The following is a 9117-nucleotide window of genomic DNA, read 5'->3' as shown; positions in this document are numbered from 1 at the left end:
TGAAGTAGGATCGAGTCAACGTGATGTTGCAAGACAATTTAACATCCACAGAAACGCCATTTGGTGTTTATTGCAACATTGGCAACAGACGAATGCAGTCAGAGACCATCCTCGGAGTGGCAGGCCACGCGATACCAATAATCGACAAGACAACTGGATTCGAACAACACACCTACGAAATCGATTCCAGCCGGCAACAGTGACTGCAAGAAGCATCCCTGGCCTTCGACGAATATCTTCACACACCGTATGTCGCCGCCTCGGATGTTCAGGGATTGTCGCCAGAAGACCCACCAGACGTCCCATTTTGACAGGAAACCACCGTCAAGCACGTCTACAGTGGTGCAGACAGCGTCTACGCTGGACGGCCATGCAGTGGGGACAAGTTCTATTCACTGACGAGTCTCGTTTTCACCTCAGCCACAGCGGTGGACGGATTCGAGTGTACCGACGTCGAGGTGAACGTTACGTCAATCATTGTGTCATTGAAGAAGATCGGTTCGGGGGCGGCAACGTTATGGTATGGGGCGGACAGAGGACCCGTTTGATAGTGGTAGAGGGAAATCTCATTGGACAGCGCTACCGCGACGAGATCATCGGCCCTGTTGTTCTACCGTTTTTGCGTCGTCATAGCCCAGGCATTACCTTTCAACATGACAACGCCCGGCAACAAAATGTCAACAAAACAACGTGAATGTCATCCCCTGGCCGGCTCGCTCCCCTGATCTCTCACCAATCGAGCACATGAGGGTTGAGATGGATCGGCGCCTCCGACGTCAACCACGTGTTCCACAGACACTCCAGGAACTTCGAAACATGCTCCAGCAGATATGGACAGATATCCCACAGGACTTTGTGCGACGCCTGGTCCATTCCATGAGACGAAGATGTGTTGCTTGCATCGCAACCACACAAGCTATTGATTTGTAAATTGACATTTTGGCATGTTCATATTTTTTATGAAATAACGCAATTTCTGAAGTCAGTGTGGCAAATTAAACCATTTGAACACCTACAGGAGTCTTTTATCTGTTGCAAACCGAAATTGTTTCAGATTTGGTAAAAAATATAACATAACATGTAGCCCAGTGGTTAAAGCGTTAGCTCGTCACGCCGAAGACCCGGGTTTGATTCCCGACATGGGTACAATGTGTGAAGCCCATTTCTGGTGTCCCCGCCGTGATATTGATGTAATATTGCTAAAAGCGGCGTAAAACCATACTCACTCAGGTTAACATGGCTGCCTTACTCAGACACAGTATACTTACTCCGAGCCGACTAATCCTTGTTTTACCCATTAATAAATGACGACTGCCAGGCAGGGTAACAACAAGTACCATTTCAAAACAAATTAATTCGGAATACTTTCATTTAATCGTCATTTTAGATTATTGGCGTACACTTTTCTAACTCTACTGTTCAGCGCGCAGAGGCCGGCATGTTGGATTGCCTTCAATTTATTTATATTGATGGACAGTGAATGAGTTGTGTTTGGAACACGTTACATATTTTTGGCCGGCAGAATATAAAATCCCCCTGCTCTTATTTTGTTTCAAAATGACCTAAAAAAAGGGATAGTCCGGTGCTCCTCTCACCCCTGAGGGCAAAACTGTGGTAGAAGTATTGATAGAGAGGTTGTATCATACGAACACACACAGCCATGATGTTAACGGCGGAGGGTAAGGACAAGTTAAATGTCCGTTTTAACAGTAGGACAGGGGCGGAAACTGCTGATTTTTAATCATGTAAGTGTTTTATTGTAAGCATATAATCTATTATATGGTCTCTGTAGTAAGTAAAGATACAGTAACTGGTGATGTAGATACACATAGAGATTTGTTGGATGGTCAATGACGTCACATACATCGTGTGCCACCCATCGGGATGTCATGTGGTAAGAGAATGCTTTAAAGAGGGTGAATAGACTTACGTTACGTTAAACATGTGATATCGTGGAACTGGCAGCGCCAGTTGTTACCGAAAGGGGTAACGAACCTGCGCCCACAATCAGAAAGTTTGGTCCCAAATCAGATAGCTGCGTCCCAATCTGATAGCTGCGTCCCAATCAGATAGTTGTGCTCCCAATATGAAAATTACGCCCCCAGTCACACAGCTTCTCCCCACAGCAGACAGATGAGCCCCAAATCAGAGAGCGCACCCCAATGAGTTACGCACCCTATCAGAAAGCTACGTCTTTAATCAGAAAACTACTGCCCCAATCAGAAAGTTCCAACCCCAAACAGTTCGGGCGACCCCAATCAGAAAATTACGTCCTAAATCAGAGAGCTGCGATCCCACTCAGAAACCAACGTACCAAGTGAAAAAAAACTACTCCCTCAGTCAGAAAGCTGATCCGCCATAAGAAAGTTACTTCCACAATCAGAGAGCTACGCCCTAACCGAGAGCCGCGATGGGGTCCTACAGTTAAGACATGACCCTACTGTCTTGACTTGAGGACCCCATCGCGGCTCTCGGAGTTAGTTAAATGACTATAAAAGTCAAGTTTCCACCCTTGCAGAACTAGGCTTGTATTATGGTGTTAGATTTTGGCTGGACTAACGAGTCTATGCATAGACCGCGCAATGAAACTGAAATCCGGTTCGTAAACTGTTAATAGTGTTATTCAGAGTCCGGTCGATTGCAGGATTTGCAAATCATGTGCACCGCCAAATCGTTGTCAACGGATATTTTCCAAATCTGTTCATGTTTTTAATCAAGGTGCTCACGTCATTTGATGCACTTCAAGATGTGAGACCCGTTTTATCACTATATAGATCTTGATTGTCGATCAGATCATCTTGACTGGGTGCCGCCATTTTCTTTGAAGCAAATGCAAGTGATACGAGAGGTGGAACTGATTGGTCCATAGGAGGGGCATAGAAGGGACATAACTCGTATATCAGGCGTATGTAAACGTATGTAGAGCGTACCTCTAACGTATGCCTAACGTATAATTCATACCTTCATACGTTCCGATACGCCGAAAATTGTGTGCATGCCTAGACATACTACAACGTATACCAGCGTGCTTTTAACTTACACCTAACTTATCCATAGCATTTTTTACAAACATTCTCATACGTCGCCATACGTTACTGCTGTACGTTGTAGTGTGACAGGGCCATTACATAATATGTGAACTCGACGGAAACTTCGTGTTCAACGGCTGTGTCATCGTAGTATTTAAATCAACAACGATAGGTGGATTGAAAGCTTTTCGTTCCCGCTTGTCAAAAACTATCTTTACTTTCTTCTTATGATTTGGGATGCCTACCACCTTATCCTTTCTGCAAGTTATCTCACGAAATAATCATTAATTATTTCTGAACGTTTGAACTCTATATCGTAATATCGTATCATTCGAAGAGTCGAAACGTTTCATCTGATGCATTCAATGACATGATGATGGTACTTTATGTCTTAGATTGATCACTCTTGAGTAAACCAAGCCTCGGCCATACCGAAAGTGTACACCATATCAACATTCAACTGCCGCTGGAGCTATTCCTATCATGTTACATGGACAGGGCTATTACTACAATTTCAAGGTATAAAAAACACATTTATTTCAATACATTACTCAAGAAAGTCTGACTGCGGCCACACACAGGGTTGGTGTTTGTTTACTGATACAGGTGTTTGTTTACTGATACAGGTGTTTGTTTACTGATGCAGGTGTTTATTTACTGATGTTTATCAATGGTGTTTATTTGAAAGGCCAGCCAGGTCGACAGTCAGTGTGAGGGTGGTGTCGCCATCGCACTACGTATACTGGCATGGCACTCACAAGAAAGATCACAGGGATAGAAACCTGATGCAGAGGACGGACAGATGTGTGTCTGAGGGTGATGATTGTGTCTGAGGGTGATGATTGTGTCTGAGGATGACGATTGTGTCTGAGGGTGATGGTCGTGTCTGAGGGTGATGGTTGTGTCTGAGGGTGATGGTTGTGTCTGAAGATGATGGTTGTGTCTGAGGGTGATGGTTGTGTCTGAGGGTGATGGTTGTGTCTGAGGGTGATGGTTGTGTCTGAGGGTGATGATTGTGTCTGAGGGTGATGGTTGTGTCTGAGGGTGATGGTTGTGTCTGAGGGTGATGTTTTTTTCTTAGGGTGATGGTTGTGTCTGAGGGTGATGTTTTTTTCTTAGGGTGATGGTTGTGTCTGAGGGTGATGGTTGTGTCTGAGGATGATGGTTGTGTCTGAGGGTAATGGTTGTGTCTTAGGGTGATGCTTGTGTCTAAGGGCGATGGTTGTGTCTGAGGGGGATGGTTGTGTCTGGGGGTGATGGTTGTGTCTGAGGGTGATGGTTATGTCTGAGGGTGATGGTTGTGTCTGAGGGTGATGGTTGTGTCTGAGGGTGATGTTTTTTTCTTAGGGTGATTGTTGTGTCTGAGGATGATGGTTGTGTCTAAGGGTGACGGTTGTGTCCGACGGTGATGGTTGTGTCTGTGGGTGATGGTTGTGTCTGAGGATGATGGCTGTGTCTGAGGATGATGGTTGTGTCTGAGGGTGATGGTTGTGTCTGAGGATGATGGTTGTGTCTGAGGATGATGGTTGTGTCTAAGGGTGATGGTTGTGTCTGAGAGTGATGGTTGTGTCTGAGGGTGATGGTTGTTTCTGAGGGTGATGGTTGTGTCTAAGGGTGATGGTTGTGTCTAAGGGTGGTGGTTGTGTCTAAGGGTGGTGGTTGTGTATGAAGGTGATGGTTGTGTCTGAGGATGATGGCTGTGTCTGAGGGTGATGGTTGTGTCTGAGGGTGGTGGTTGTTTCTGCAGGTGATGGTTGTGTCTGAGGGTGATGGTTGTGGCTGAGGGCGATGGTTGTGTCTAAGTGTGATGGTTGTGTCGCTAGGTGACATGTATATGATATGCACGTTAAACGGTACATCACTAGAATGATGTTTTCGAATTTATTAATGTGGTTGAATGTGTGCGGGACACTAGAGCTACTTACTGATGGATGCTGAACGCCATGTCAGCACTAACGTTTACGCGTGTCTTAATGTAGTTGACACAATCAAGAAAACGAAACCTACTAACGAATGCTTGTTGAAGGTTACATCAATACAAACGTTTTCATGACTTCTTGTATCATGTTTTGAACACTGGACTTACTAGACAATGCATGTTGAACAGTGTGTCAGTTCAAAAAACTTTTAATTTAGTCGATGATCAAGGGGGGCAAGGTTAACCCAGTCGTCTAAGGCGCCGCGATTCGCTGTGCAGAGTTGCGTCCCTTGGGCATGCCAGAAACCTATGATTGTGGGTTCGAATCCCGGTTCGCCTCGATTATGTTTCTAGGTTTGTCAGCACCATACCCGTGCTCGTGGGTTTCACCGAAGTGGTACACGTCTGAGACTCGCATCACTTCCGGCTTTCCTCCCACATTAAGCTGACACGCCGTGATATAACTGGAATACCGTTAAAAGCGGCGTTAAACCCAACTCACTAACTCACTCATTGATGATCAAAAATACTAGACCAACTAACGAATACATGTTGAGCGTTGCATCAATAGACTGAAGCTTTAGATCTTTTATTTAGTTGGCTTCATCAAGAACACTATACCGAATTTCCAGTGACAGAAAAAGCTTAATTACAAACCTACAAATTATCAATGGTTCGGTATGTGACACACGATAAACGTTGCTATTTCTTCAAACGTCCGTCCAACATGGTGTAGAGCAAAGGGCTACCCTCTTCCCATGACGCTAATCAGATTGTCCTAACCTTTCGGACAAGCTAAACGGCTGGCGTGTTTGTTTTCTCATCTGTAAGCAATGGCTGTCGCCATCAAGCTGGCATCTGCGGTATCCAGCCATGCAGGGAGGACACTCAACTAAGTCAATATGGCGAGGCTCTGAAATACAAACTAACAACGCAACATGGCGGCACTGGCGAGGGGAAAGCATTTACTCTGTTTACAGGATTTATTAGCATGTGGTCATCATTATGCGATGCCTTAATGATACTTCATTTCTGGCTGATGGCTCTGTTGAGCGTCTGGCCTTGAGCAGCGAGCGCTACAGCAAGTTTCCACTTAGACCATCCAATTAGGCAGTGGAGGGGGGCTGTGTTAATGGCTACCTGGCAGATTATAAAGTGTGGGAACGATTAGTCCTGCTCTGAAGGTCAAATGACAAGGGTCAGGGGGTCAAGGGACAATTCAGTATACTGGAATACACCTGAGAAGGGGAGTAGAAACTGGACTCTATCTTTTTTTGCAACCGACGGTTGTCGTAATTTGTCGCCACATTGGGAAGAGCATTGTAACAGGACTGGTTAACTATTAGGTTTTGACATTCCAGCTCACGGCTTTTTAATCCTTGGTCCTGAGTCTGAATCTTTTTCTGTGATATGAAGAAGAGACTACGGTAAACCCTTCTTGTTGGCTGGTCACTTGAGGTTGAGTTTGAGTGTGAGGTTGAGTTTGAGGTTGAGATTGAGGTTGAGATTGAGGTTGAGATTGAGGTTAGGATGAGATTGAGGTTGAGGTTGAGTTAGAGGTTGAGATTGAGGTTGAGATTGAGGTTAGGATGAGATTGAGGTTATGATAAGATTGAGGTTGAGATTGAGGTTAGGATGAGATTAAGGTTATGATAAGATTGAGGTTGAGATTGATGTTATGATGAGATTGAGGTTGAGGTTGAGGTTGAGATTGAGGTTGAGATTGAGGTTAGGATGAGATTGAGGTTATGATCAGATTGACGTTGAGATTGAGGTTGAGATTTAGATTGAGATTGAGGTTGAGATTGAGGTTGAGATTGAGGTTGAGATTGAGGTTGAGGTTGAGGTTGAGGTTGAGGTTGAAATTTCCAAATCAGACGCATCACTGACCAAAATGATGTCCGATACAATTCTTTATTCTGACTTTGACCGTATGTTCCGGAGTTTTGTTTAGGAACACGCTTGACTTGCCTTTGCATGTGTTTGTGACGGGTGCCACCGGAAGGGCAGGATACTCTCACCTTTCCAAGAACACTTGGTATGATGGTATCACCACTAACTCTTAGTGATTCATAAACACATACTTATGATATAGTCGGAATCGTATAATGGACCCTATTTTTTAGCAAATATTTCTAACAATTATGGAAATGGTTTTGTCGCTTTCATTCATCGAAATATTTCAGCATTGATGACAATCGAAAAGTGATCTTTCACCTGCCCGTTTTAGAACTGTTTCGTCCAGTTAAAACACATCTTAAGGGAGTGCTAGTCATAGGTTTCACTCCTCGTTGAGTAGTACATGTCAACTTTATCTGTGAGGAAAGTCGTAGACGGTTGCCACGTTGTGGAAATCCACGAGCAGTGGTATTTTACTGACGGGCGGGACGTATCTGGGATTCGAACCTGTGATCAGTGGACCCTGGCACAAATACGAGACATACAGCGACTCCGTCCTCATCAGCAATGCATGAAATGGGTCGGACATGTGCGAGATAGATCCTTAAACACGCATATTAAAAAATGATTCTGTATTTAACTTTTAATTTCATATTTTGATGTAAAATATAATGGGGGTTGGGGTTGGGGGCCATAGGTTTCCCATTTATGCCAGATGGTAATATTTTAACCCAGCTATGGAAAAACATTTGAATGAATCATCATTCGACATGCTGCACTAAAACAGAGGTCAAGCAGTACAGTACATTTAAGTACAGTCGTGTACGGACATTCGGTGATCTGAATGTTTATTGATCATCTTTAAAGTTGAGACCGGACAAGTTTACAAATCGGCGTTATTTTTCACTATAAGCCTCTACACCACAGTGCCTGGCATATTGGAAAATCCCTGAACAACATACACTCTTGTTTACACATCATTTCCTTGAGTCGAGAGGAACACGTGGTCGCCATTACCGCGTCGCGCCGTGCCAGATCCGACCAATCAGGTGCAGCCTGGGGCCATTGTGCAAGCGTAAGGCGTTACACGTGGTCACGCTTATTGTGAAAATATTACAAATAGTTCACGTTTATAAGCGGTTCGTAGGAAGTTGAGGACACCCAAACATGAAGTTACTACGTCCTTTCAGGTCACCGGCAGCTGTAGAAACATTCTTGGTACAAATGTATTATTGTTGGGTTTCGGGGAAATAGCATCACATTTGTGTCACGGGACTGAAGCGAGGCTTGCTGACCGCCCTGACCCCTCGTCCCGAATTTGGACCCGATAAACCAATGATTGACATCATGAGCCACCAGTGAAGATCCGGGGTAGAATAGGTCTTCAGCAACCCATACTTGTCGTAAAAGGCGACTTCCGGGATCGTGTGGTCAGGCTGGCTGATTGGGTTGATGCATGTCATCGTATCCCAATTGCGTTGATCGATGCTCATGATGTCGATCACTGGATTGTCTGGCCCAGACTCGATTATTTACATACCGCCGTCATATAGTTGTAATATTGTTGAGTGTGGCGTTAAACAACAAACAAAAAAACAAAAAGACGACATCAGTAGCATCGATCTACCAGTTGGTATACGATAGCATGCATCAGCCAAGTCAGCGAGCTTGACCACCCGATCCAGTTAGTCGCCTCTCAGGACAAATATAGGTTGCTGAAGATCAATTCTACCTCCAGGTTAGGCAGGTTTCTCTACTTTTTAACGATTTAAAATTATTTTTACTGTGCTTTTTACCAATTAATAACTGTCACAGCAACTTAATATAATATTTTTGTCTCTCTAAGAAATGCATACACACCAATCTTAAACTGGAGGATGCTTCATATTATAAACCACTCTCGGGGCTATTTCTTGCTTCTTCATCCAGACATCTCGAACCTTCATCAGGTGAATTGTTATTCGATGCAAATGTAATATCTCCGCAACTTCTTAATAAAATAACAAAGAATTTGCAAAGTGTGTGTTCAACTTCTTCCTGCGCTGCAACCTCTTACAACCTTTCAGGATTTCAATGCTCTTGAACGAGGCCTTGATTTTATAAAAGGCAGGCAAACCTCGCAACTCACTAATTGCCCGATCGATATATCTATTCACGATTCTGAATTTCAATTCTGAATTTAAAGCAACACCTAACAGGAATGAATATTTTTTTTGCCAAAAATAATAGTGCTTGTGAGGTGGGTCCATGTGTTGACCATGGTATTCTGAT

Source organism: Haliotis rufescens, unplaced genomic scaffold (assembly GCF_023055435.1).
Source record: "Haliotis rufescens isolate VD_foot unplaced genomic scaffold, xgHalRufe1.0.p SCAF_44, whole genome shotgun sequence".
NCBI classification, from domain to species: Eukaryota; Metazoa; Mollusca; class Gastropoda; order Lepetellida; family Haliotidae; genus Haliotis; species Haliotis rufescens.
This window is presented reverse-complemented; position numbering follows the sequence as displayed.